Source organism: Dysidea avara, chromosome 9 (assembly GCF_963678975.1).
Source record: "Dysidea avara chromosome 9, odDysAvar1.4, whole genome shotgun sequence".
Taxonomy (NCBI): domain Eukaryota; kingdom Metazoa; phylum Porifera; class Demospongiae; order Dictyoceratida; family Dysideidae; genus Dysidea; species Dysidea avara.
In genome coordinates this window covers 26,191,769-26,205,386 of record NC_089280.1, presented here as the reverse complement: position 1 = coordinate 26,205,386, position 13,618 = coordinate 26,191,769, and the positions used below count along the sequence as shown (strand labels likewise).

General features: G+C 37.1%; 1 protein-coding gene across 1 annotated transcript in view; it reads right to left on the bottom strand.

Moving 5' to 3' along the window:
• LOC136267390 (uncharacterized) overlaps positions 1 to 13,618 on the bottom strand; it is a 158,934-nt gene that overhangs the window by 61,646 nt on the left and 83,670 nt on the right. The gene's annotated exons all lie outside the window — the stretch shown is intronic.

The window sequence follows — 13,618 nt, the reverse complement described above, 5'->3', positions numbered from 1 at the left end:
TTTAGTAAAGGTTACTTTGATATATGTACACATATCAAAATTGTGTGATATTTATATATAACTATTATATTATAGTGTCTTGAATTTTATCTTACATATGTAACTAGCTATGAGTGTGATAATTAACACTGGTCCCTTTGTCAAAAGTGTACTGTTAATGTAGAATCACTATATATACTGTTAGAAATTAATGTGAATTCATCTAGAACCAGCCTTGCTACAATGTTCCATTACATCTGTGATAATGTAACAGGACCATATCTTTCCAAGGTGGATTTCAGATTTGGTAGTGAGTTATTGGTGCAGGGGTTTGTATATAGCTACTAAACTTTTTTGGAATTAACATATGTACATTATAATATAGTGCCACAAAGAAAGCACTGAAAGAGTAGATTGCAACATAGCAATATATAGCGTGAATAATGTTTGAGAAATGCACCATTTGGGTCTTGTGTGTAATTATTTAATCAGTATACTGTACAGTATATGGCATCTGAAACCAAGAGTTCATAATACTACCTCAGACCAAACACAGAGTGTAGTGTATATGTGAATGCATGCAGTCAATAGGATCACTGTCACATAGACCACGACAATAAATAATTAACCTGAAGCAGTAATTATTTTAGTACTAATACAGGCTACAGCATTCTTGCCCAAGTTCCTAGCTGCACTTTCATAACAGTAGAATGTTTCCAATGTAAAACTGGGCCTAGTACTGTGCACTGCAAGTCATGTATATGTTTAGAAGTCTTGTTGTTGTGTTTAGTGATGGTGTTGGACATTCTGGAACAATTTTGTCCAATGATGGTTAGTATTAACCAGTTCAAAGCTGAGTAAATTGTTGATGTGGTCCATGCTATGTTCTCAGAGACCCGGTATAGTGGGCAATGCTGTAAGTTGTACTGACATGCATATACTTGTTTTAGGACCAGTTTGAAGTTATCCACAAGGGACTAATCACCAGGTTGCAGTGCCATACTCTCCTTGTGCTAACTTAACGAAGTTTAATTACAATAATTTTCATACTAATGAAGCTGAAGCTAAATGCACTGTAAATATTTTCTGCTGCATGGTTTTTTTTGTTTATGTTTTAGCTTACTATTGATCCATGTAGACTGTTTTGTTTGTATGTAAAGTTTAAGATAACACACAAATTTGAGTAGTTCATTACTACAATGTACACTATGAACTGTTAATGAGTAAATGGCATCCCCGCCAAAACAGCTTGGCTATTAAAAAGGTGCATCCAAGAAAGTAAAAGTAATTATCATCTAAAAGAACTGATATCTGGAGCAGCCAAAAGTAAATGTCAATAAATGAAACGCGACCAATTTACTAGTCAACTAGAGTTAAAAGGAATTCATTAGGAATGCAGCAAGACTGAATGTGAAACATGAGTCAATCTAATGTTAAAACTTTGCTAGTTGCATTGACATTCAATTGGCTGCTCCAGATATCAGCTGTTTAGTCGATAGTTACTTTTACTTTCTTGGGTGCACTTTTTTTCAGCCAAGCTGTTTTGCTGGAGGGATTTCACTCATTATATGCATCTGATATGCACATTAAATTATTTTGTTCATGCATAACTTTTATGACCACTTTTTAGCCCAGGGGTGTTTTAAGGGGTTCCAGAAGCCCCCCTCTGAAATTTTAACTGGTAGGCTTACAGCAGGAACACCACACTATCTTAGTTTTGCAGCACAAATATACAGGATAATAGGAGCAGGACAGCTACAGTGTAATAGGAAACTTGTCTCAAAAGTGGATCAACTTGTCAATTAATGGGTATTATTGAAAAATCATTCCTAAGGATCGAGATACTCTAATAAAACAATCAAAACTAGCTAAATAGAATTAGTATATTAATCTAGTGATGTGGTGATTATGTGCTGGTATAATTTCAGAATACAGTGGAACCTCAGTTATCTGAACCCCTTGGGATTAGGGGTAGTCCATAAGTCTGAAAGACCCATATCTCTGAAACTGTGCATAAATAAGCTTAAAATAGCATAAGGAATTTTTTTTAATACCAGTATTTTCAACTACCCTAATAGAACAGTCATTACTCTAATAGAGCAGTCATTTCCATAGTCAAGAATCTGGATAAGTGGGATCCGGATAACTGAGGTTCCATTGTAATGTGTATGTGTGGGAATCAGGAACTATGCTGGAGCAACTATATAATTGTAGGCATGTCAGATAAAACATTCTTGTTAATACAACTAAATAAGGTAGCAGTAGAATAATAGGCATTTCCAGCAAGCATGCCACATGATGATAACTGATTATTTGAGCACTGCTCAAAAGTGTCATGCTCAATTTTATGAGCACAATAATGTCATACTTAGCATAGTTCTGCATTGTGGTTTGTGTATAATCAATGTCATTACATGTAGCAAGTTTTGGTAATGGAGGATCATCATTTGGATGGTTGCTGTAGGAAATGTCTTACTTTAGCTTGTATTGTAATGTTAGGAGTGAGAGGTCTTGCAAGAAAGGTACAAATACAAAAGACTAGAAAATATAATTACGACTAAATAATAATATTATTATAGAGGCAGATACAACACAGAGAGTACAGTGAAGATATGTACATTATTTGGAGTATAAAAGGTGGTGATGCTCATGCAGCCATCTTACGATGTCATTGGCCTATCTTATGATGCAAAAAAGCTCAAAAGAAAGATGAGTCAAGTCGTGAAGATCACTGCAGTTATATGGAACTTGATGAAGCCCCTTCATCCTATCATAAAGACCATTCAACGAACCCTTAATTTGTATCAATCAACTGCAGGAGATGACAAGGTTAAATAATTTATGTGGAACCTGATGACAAAGAGGATATGTCAAGAAGAATAACCCCTCAACTACAGGGAACTATACAAGCATCAATAACAATATCCTATAACACATTATGTACATGTCATGTGCAATGTTGAAGTAATTTTACCACATGGATTCATGGGGGTTGTGTTATATACATACCTATAGAATTAATAAATGATAGTCTAATTTGTTATATGATCAAAGTATTGGTATAGATACGAGTGTTAAACCTATGCATATACTTGTAAATTGTTGTACATACAGGCCTTGGTAACAACAACCCCTTGGTACTGGCACATATTCATACACTAGCTGAAATTTTGGTTGCTATCAAAAGAAGACCACACTGCCAACTTGAGGCAGCAGTTCGTACACACATTTGAGCACAATTAGGGAATGATTGTACAGGTAACAGCCAAAATCACACTCGGCAAAGAAATTGTGCATGATTGCCTACTAATCACACACTGTGACTCACCTTCATACTTTGTAGTGTAGCAAAAAAATTGTGCATGATGGCCTACTAATTACACACAGTGACCACCTTCATACTTTGTAGTGCACATGTTTTCAGGGTTTTTTTGGCCATTAACCTCTAACTGGTAATTGCATTGTTCTTTCAGCACTTAAAAGGCTTCTGATCAGATTGGCTACTTATGACATCATTAGTTGTTGTACTTACAAGGCTTCTATTGTTAGTCTTTTTGATTGAGTATTTATTATATCACTTTATTGTCATACTTAAATGGCTTCTGTGATTCTGAAATTTTATTGGCTGTTTTACAATGCAATTAGTACAAAAACAAACAATGTGATTTGGAATTAATTGCACTCCTACTATTGTAACAAATGTATGGCAACCTAAATCACTATGTGATCATATAGAAAAAAAATCAAATTTATGGCTCAATTTTTGACAATGTCAGTGTTATCAGATTACTTGGAGTAGCTATACAACAAAGGGATGCCATTTATCATGATAGAGTATATGAAGAATGGAGATCTTCACTTGTTTCTGTCGAGGAAGCACTACCATCCGACCACCGGAAAAGACATCACTACAGCTGAATACAAGTGGACATTCCTATCCTGTATATAGCACTACAGATTGCTAATGGTATGAGATACTTTGCTTGTATTGGCTTTATCCACAGAGATCTTGCTGCAAAAAATTGCTTAGTTGGAGAGAATTATATTATTAAAGTAGCTGATTTTGGCATGATGCAGGACTTGTACAACTCTTTGTATTTTTATATGCAAACCGAAGAATGAAATCTATAACACAATTGACTAGATGTTGGAGACACAACAATTCAACTCATAGATCAGACTTTGAGTCAATATAACAGTTGTTAGAGTATGATAATACAATCCATTAATGTCACTGTTAAAAATATTTACATATGATGTGGTTAAGGAATGTACAATATGCCATATATAACTAGCAACAATCACAATGTATGTGGCTTCTCCATAGGTATGGCAAATACAATATTCTATCAAGTCAACAACAGCCAAGCCCAAATCACTAGCTGAATACAAATACAATCACATCAAATTCAAACTTGGTCATGCTAATCAAAAACTGAAACAAGCCCAATAGTGAGCAGCTTTTATATACACCATAAACGTAGGTCAGTAATAAGGTATCAGCACATCCCATATTGTGAAACAATAACTACTGGCATAGCCATACAAGTTACACAGCTATATTAATAGCACGCTACATTCCTATTGGTGGACTGTATAGAGACTGTAGTACACAGAACACACATGCACAGTTATCTATTTACATGTGCCACAATACTCTTAGGTGATACACTGAGTGTACAAATTGGTTGGCATGCTGATGATACAATTGAGGCTTTTCATTTTTTTGTCTAGTTTAACACTTATATCGGATATATATATATATATAATACAACATCAATATCGTGTCCTGTACAAAAACTCCAATAGCAGCTTGTGGTATATTTTTGATATACTACAGCAAACTAGCCAATAGAATCAGTATAATTATCACTTGTACATTTGATATACGCATCTGATTGGCTAAAATTTTTTGATAGTGTTTAGTTGTTTTACCAGTTAGGCATGTCCGATTGACAACTGCTGGTACCATAGTAACCAATACCTGTTACCTACCAACAACATCGTTGCCTAGCAACCGTTGCTAGGTAACCACTACTGATTATAGAAATGATTTTGACACCATAGCAACGGTTGCTAAGCAACCACCAAAAAGCATGTAACTAGGTCAGGTTTACATTTTGTTGCCTAGCAACAGTTGCTATGGATTGTTAGACCGATTTTCAAGAAGATTGCAGGCTGCAACACATGTGCATACTCCTTGAGCATGCTAATCACAAGGAATTACTTACCAGTACTAATAATGGTGTAAAAACATTAGAAATTGCTGTTACTGCTTCCAAGTGGGAGACGAGATGTTGTATTAACATATTATACTACAGATATCATGGTATTCGAAATATATACCAAAAGATATACATATTTAGGAAAGGGTGCCATAGTGCGAGGCTTCGCCTCGCACTATAACATCTTTTCTAAGTTTGTATATCTTTTGGTATATATTTCGAATACCATGATATCTGTAGTATAACATATACATATATACGTATATGCATATATGCTTGAAAAGTAGATTTGGTCAGATTTTTGTGCTGCTGCTCATGAGATTGTTAGAATACTATACAAATAGCTAAACACTTTAAAGTAAAGTACGTAGTCTCTGTGAGCACAACAGTATGCAACTACATGTACAAGCATATAGATTGTGTATTCCTCAAAAATTAGTCAAAGATAGTTCACATAGTAAGCCTACAAGACCAATTCAGTGCTCGAAATAATTTTTTAGAATTGTCCGGATGAGTTTCCTGACAATTGTAGCTTTGTTAGGAAACTTAGAATTTTGTACGGAAGATGGTTGTAGTGGTTTAGTACTTATATAAGGTTAAGAACAATACACAGTTAATTTGGCACTATACAATGCATTGAAGTTTGCAAGTTACATCAAATTTTATTATTCCTACAATTTCTATGCAGGTACCCAGTGAATTGATGCTGTTTTATAGCTACTGTATCAAGAGTCCAGGCTCATACTTCAATTTACAGTGCAGGATCATCACCATGGAGTAACAGAATATACAATGCTGCTTATGCAGTGTTATACTTGTTATGATGATTCAAATTTATGTATACAGGGTACATAAAAACAGTTTACTATAAAACCACCATGCAGCTACACGTCACCATTGTACAACAAGTAACAAAATACAAAAGAGTCTACAATCAATGTAATCATGTATAAATGTTATAAACAAACCACATCAGACTCAGAGTCTTGTAAATCAGCTTCTGCCTTAAATCAGCTTCTGCCTTCTTCCACTTTTGGACTGTTTTCTTTGAAGCAGTAGACTTCTTAGTCGCGGGAGCTAGTGACGAAGAAGGACGCTTACGACTGCCTTGGCTACCCGAGGAGCTGCCCGCCATAGCATATCACGTGCACTATTAATTTAGAACCAGTATAACTGGTTAGTATATTTAGCGCCCTAAGAATTATTTACCTCGACTGCAGCTGAGAATGCAGGAGAAGGACGGGGGGAAGACGCACGATCACGTTGATAGCTGATAAAGGTAAATGTCATAAGTATAAATGTGAATATTCATGCAAAAGATTGTCCGGATACTTTTTTCCGGATACTTAGTGCTTTACCCGGAAACGTCACAAATTACCCGGAAATCCGCCGATTGCCGAACGTTATTTCGAGCACTGGACCATGTGTGACTAGGCAAAGAAAATACAAATTTTCTTGTTGACCTAACTCTGACTATCTGTCAGTTACCATTTGTCACTAGGATGATGTACATGGTGACAGGTTACTTGCGATTAATGTAATTTAGTTTATCAAATAGTATATTTTATACCTATTGTGTTACTAGCAACCAACCACAGAGACTAAATAATGATTAGGATGCAGAGCCCACAAATAGATTCTATTAAGTAATTCTATATATTATTCCTTTGAAGTGGCATAGCCATAGCAATGCATTGGCCAGTACATCACAGTGCTGCAAATATACAAATTCATGCAAGTGGAGTAGTAAGAATCAGTTGATGTGTACAATGGCCAATAAAGTAGCTCTACTTGCTGTTTTGCTAACATTTATTGTGACAACAGAGTTAACTCTGGGACAATTAACTGAAGGTAAAGTAACTACTACTTGTTTACTGTCAGCATATAGCATACATAAACTATATTGATAGGGATAGTTAGACCAGCTAGGTATGTCAGCTTTCCACCTGGTACTTATGATGACAGAGGTTATGATGTAACACACAGTATTGGTAACTGCAACACTAGTGTAGAGCGTGTTGATAATCGTGATGAAGATGTAATCATTTGTCCTTATGGTGAACTGTTACTGGACGGTCAGACACAAATTAACCTACAAGGTGCAACTATAACTGATAATCATATACGCTTTTTCTACACATGGGATGACAACTCTGTCCCAACAATGGAAGCATTTGTTACTCTGCAGTTTCCTGGTGAAGCAATCACTCCCACCAGAATAGTGGTATATTGTTTAGATTTGATGGACCTAAGAGCACGTGAACTAAGAGATATTACACTTTTTTCATCAACTACTGAGAGTATTTATCCTGAAGATGAAATTCAGGTTGATGAAGTGATCACTGAAATAAGTTCAGGGTTAACTGCTCAAGATGAAGACTATGTATACAAAAAATATGAAATACGAATCCCTGAAAACAGACGAGTGTCTATGAATTATGCTCGTCTTTCAATGGACTTTGAAGGAATGAATTGGATGTTTATTAGTGAAATAGAAGTCTATCATTTGTTCCTACCAAGTAAGTAATGCTTGAGCTGGGGATGAAGAGGCTGTTCTAGCACCATATATACTGTACTATAGTGTTTCAATTTCATATTCTACTTGGGGTTTTTACCTAGTTCCATGAATGACACGTAACAATTTTAATGCTTTGTTATGTTGTTACAATGCACAATACCTACTACTACTACTACTACTACTACTACTACTACTACTACTACTACTACTACTACTACTACTACTACTACTACTACTACTACTACTACTACTACTACTACTACTACTACTACTACTACTACTACTACTACTACTACTACTACTACTACTACTACTACTACTACTACTACTACTACTACTACTACTACTACTACTACTACTACTACTACTACTACTACTACTACTACTACTACTACTACTACTACTACTACTACTACTACTACTACTACTACTACTACTACTACTACTACTACTACTACTACTACTACTACTACTACTACTACTACTACTACTACTACTACTACTACTACTACTACTACTACTACTACTACTACTACTACTACTACTACTACTACTACTACTACTACTACTACTACTACTACTACTACTACTACTACTACTACTACTACTACTACTACTACTACTACTACTACTACTACTACTACTACTACTACTACTACTACTACTACTACTACTACTACTACTACTACTACTACTACTACTACTACTACTACTACTACTACTACTACTACTACTACTACTACTACTACTACTACTACTACTACTACTACTACTACTACTACTACTACTACTACTACTACTACTACTACTACTACTACTACTACTACTACTACTACTACTACTACTACTACTACTACTACTACTACTACTACTACTACTACTACTACTACTACTACTACTACTACTACTACTACTACTACTACTACTACTACTACTACTACTACTACTACTACTACTACTACTACTACTACTACTACTACTACTACTACTACTACTACTACTACTACTACTACTACTACTACTACTACTACTACTACTACTACTACTACTACTACTACTACTACTACTACTACTACTACTACTACTACTACTACTACTACTACTACTACTACTACTACTACTACTACTACTACTACTACTACTACTACTACTACTACTACTACTACTACTACTACTACTACTACTACTACTACTACTACTACTACTACTACTACTACTACTACTACTACTACTACTACTACTACTACTACTACTACTACTACTACTACTACTACTACTACTACTACTACTACTACTACTACTACTACTACTACTACTACTACTACTACTACTACTACTACTACTACTACTACTACTACTACTACTACTACTACTACTACTACTACTACTACTACTACTACTACTACTACTACTACTACTACTACTACTACTACTACTACTACTACTACTACTACTACTACTACTACTACTACTACTACTACTACTACTACTACTACTACTACTACTACTACTACTACTACTACTACTACTACTACTACTACTACTACTACTACTACTACTACTACTACTACTACTACTACTACTACTACTACTACTACTACTACTACTACTACTACTACTACTACTACTACTACTACTACTACTACTACTACTACTACTACTACTACTACTACTACTACTACTACTACTACTACTACTACTACTACTACTACTACTACTAAAGTACTACTACAATAATGCAAGTACCATCTTCATTAAGTGAGTCATATCATGGGCGTAGGAACAGGGGGGGGGGGGCACAGGGCCCAGGGCCCCCCTAGTCTGTGGCCATGGATAATAACAGGCCAGGGCCCCTCCAGTTTGCAGCAGGAATCATTTTTACAGTAATGCACCATGTGACACGTAATAATTATAGATCATTGGCCTACTTGGACGCTGATAAGCTATGTTCCTTCCTCACCAAGTGAAATGTTTGTCCTAGTTTATTTGAAATAATATTAGAGGCACTTAAAATGCTGTGATAATAAGCTACACCTCACGTGTGATTCGTGTTAGAAAATGATTAAAGAACTGTGCAGCTGCAGAGAGTTAGGCCACTCCAAATAAATTCTCTGTTTCCCATCCACCGCCCGCATCTAGTTACTGACAGCTCTAAATATTCCATTATTCCGTATTCTTCCATTACTTTCTGGTTATTCTTGCATACTGAGAGGCTTGCAAAAGCCATCTTGAAACAGTGTCAGCTCACGTGTCAGCAGTGTTATCGAGTTGACACAAACTTTACGTTTGCACTATTTTTGCAACGTGAAAAGCCTAAGCATGCTTTTATGTAGTCTGGCGCCGCCCGCCCCTTCGCATAAAGTAAGGGTCTGGAGAAATACAAATACCTAATCATTTCTAAAGGAATTCAATTAGACAGCGCACGTAATGCTTGTTACGTCAGATGATTGCACTTCAATTCGAACAAAAGCATTGTGTTGCCAAGGCGATTTCTGTATGAACGTCATTGGCATGCACTAATTGGCTAGCGCCGAATCTGGGCGCTAGAAATGATTTAGTATCTGTATTTCACCAGACCCTTACTTTTTGCGAAGGGGTGGGCGGCGCCAGACTAGCTTTTATGCAGCTTTTTATGGTTGTGCCAAGCAAATAATGGCTTGAAAAGCTGCCAGTCTTATAATGAAATAATGGAAATGAACCGCCCGCCCGCATGCAAATATGCTTGAGTCCAGGACGGGAAACAGAGAATTTATTTGGAGTGGCTTAAGATTGGAAGCTTTTCAAGCCATTATTTGCCTGGCACAACCATAAAAAGCTGCATAAAAGCATGCTTAAGCTTGTTCCTTCCTTTTCAAGTTGCAAAAATAGTACAAACGTAAAGTTTGTGCCAACTCGCCCCGGATAGCACTACTGACACGTGAGCCTCTCAGTATGCAAGAATAACCGGAAAATGATGGACGAATACGGAATAATGGAATATTTAGAGCTGACAGCCTAGTAACTAGATGCGGGCGGTGGACGGGAAACAGAGAATTTATTTGGAGTGGCCTTAACTTATATCTCAGTCTCACTGCCAGAAAACTTTGTCAGAATTAATTCGTAGTCGTGGTAGACCTATTTCAAAGAGCCCAGTTGTTAGTGAAGGAGCTTCTAACGAGGCTTCTAGCGGTTCCCAAGCGGTTCTAGCAGAGGTAGTATTGTTATAGCCCTGGCTCTAGCCCTAATAATGAACCTGGCTGTGATAGAGGAAGCTGAATCAGGCAGTCCCACTTCCCCCTGCACTTCCCAGACAACTAAGGATCTGCGAACTAACACAGAATGTAGCTAATAGCTACTCAGGGGGAGATGTTAATTCATTAATTCATCCATATATTAACTAATTTATGACTAGCTATCCTATCTATGTGTATTTCTGGGGGTATATTTAACAACATGAAATTAGTTCAAGTAACAGCCCTTTAAAGGCCTTATTAATTGTGTTTTGTGATGTCATCATTCTATCACATCATTAACGTGGTATACAAGGTTGCTATAATATTTACTTATCTAGCATAACTGTGATTACGATTATTGGCTAAAATTGCCTCCAGATTCAACCTCATAGCTCCTATTTTTCAAAATTTTCCTGGGGGGGGGGCCATGCCCCCAGACCCCCCTAGAAGGAGAGCATGCAAAGCTTTGCATGCTCTGTGCATGTACCCACAAGTAGTTACACTCTCCTCCTGCACCACTGCTTTAGTTACCAGTAGTGGCCCCCTATAGTTTTTTGCTTTGCTACGCCCCTGCATCAGCGTTGAAACCGGGTCGGGTCATCCGGGTCACATTTTCTCCGGATCATCCGGGTCTGACCCGGTTTACAATTTATCCGGGTCTGACCCGAATTGGATCACGTGAGAAACGAAATTGTTCGTTTGACGACGTGGAAACTTATAAACGCTATCGCGTAGTTCTTTCGTGAGCCACGCCCACTTATCGCATTACCAACATACGCTCAGCCACGCTCATTTGTTAGTAAGTGTAGTATGTAGCACGAAATTGAGGGTATCTATTGTCAGTAGGTGAAGACCTTTATTATTAATTTTTTTGGTCTTCAGCCTATGACTATGGCAGATTCAGTTCAGTTTCTCTAATGTTGGATCAGCTGAAATGGCCTACATTACAAATTCGTCGGAAATTATCTAGGTTACAAATATTGCATAAGATACACTACCAACAGTTATCACTCCAAATTCCTCATTATTACTTACCAAAAACACGACCAACAAGACAATACCACCATCTTCACTATATTTTACCTACCTCATCCACCACGGCATACCAAAACAGCTATTTCTCAAGAACAATAAACGAGTGGAACATACTACCAACTGACACAATTGAAATTGCAGATACTGATCTATTTACAGCTAGACTCCAATCATATTATTGTACCTAATGTATTTGTTTATGTGATTCCTGAGCACACCAGCAGGGCTGACTGCTCAGTAAACAATAATAATAATAATAATAATAAATAACAACTAGGCTGAAGTTGCAATATTTACTCAACACGAATCGAACGCTCAAAATGTAGACTCGTTCGCTCGCTCGAGACTAGCCGAAACACGTCTCGGCTTTAATTAATCCGGGTCACATTCGGGTCAAATCCGGGTCAGTGGGTCATCCGGGTCAGCAGTAGTGACCCGGTTTCAACGTTGCCCTGCATATATATATATATATAGCAAATATATGTATTAGCCACACTGCATGGCGTAATTGTTGAAAAATCAAGAACCACGTCTGTAGTTTCAACTTCTACTTTTGTTCTTATTCAGCACTCATGCAGCATTCCGAACTCATTCTCAACTCCTTCTTCAACTCAACCCCAAACCCTTCTGAAAAGTTTCTCAAAATTTTCTATTTTAATAGAATTTTATGCTGACTGTCTGACTGACTGACTAACTAACTAACTCACCAACTAACTAACTGATGCCTCCAGCCAAGCATAACTCAACAATGGGATTAGCTACAGGCTTGATTTCTTCACTGTTCGATGTCACTTCATCCCGAGGTGAGCCTTTCACCATGCAGCCGCAATACATACAAGCACATCATGGACTTGCATGCCTTTGTCCTCCTTTGTGTTCCAGTTCTTTTCTCTGACAATGTAAGGTGTTGTGGATTCGCGATAACATGATGTGGCTTCCTTGAGGCTGTGTCGGCCCGTATTTTCTGTAACAACCTGGATTGATTGCAGAGAACCAGTTAGGCGCAATTGTGAATTTGCACAGTTTATAAATTGTGCTGCACATTTTGTGAATTGATATAAATTTGTGCAGCTATTTATAAATTGTTGTGCAATTTGTCACCTCTACGAAAGCTGTGCATTGTATGGTCCACTCAGCAGTGGCGGATCCAAGTGGGACACAGGGGCATGTGCCCCCTCCCACTCCCAAAAAACACATAAAATATAGAAATACTCTAAATAAAGCAGTCTGTAAAGTACTCTAATAGAGCAGTCACCACATATAACACTATTAAGAATCCTCCATTCTGTAACACTATCCCATGACATGTACGGGCATACTTAGCCTGCTAAGAGTATTTTACAAATTAAAATTCACATTCATGCATAGTCTTGTGTATGTCATTCTTTCAGTCCACAATAATTATAGCTGTAGCTACAGTAGCTGAACTACTCACGACTGTCACTTATCCCTAATACAACTCTAGTCCACTTAGAACATAGTATGAGTGTATAAAAACCACTCTACATCAAAATTTTTAGGCTTGGAACAAATAAAATAGCTGTAGCATCTATCATGTGGGGATACTCCCCCCAGACTCCAACTCCACAACCTACACTTGGTGCACCCCTCCCCCCTTGCCAAACCCTGCTAGCTACACAAGTAACGAA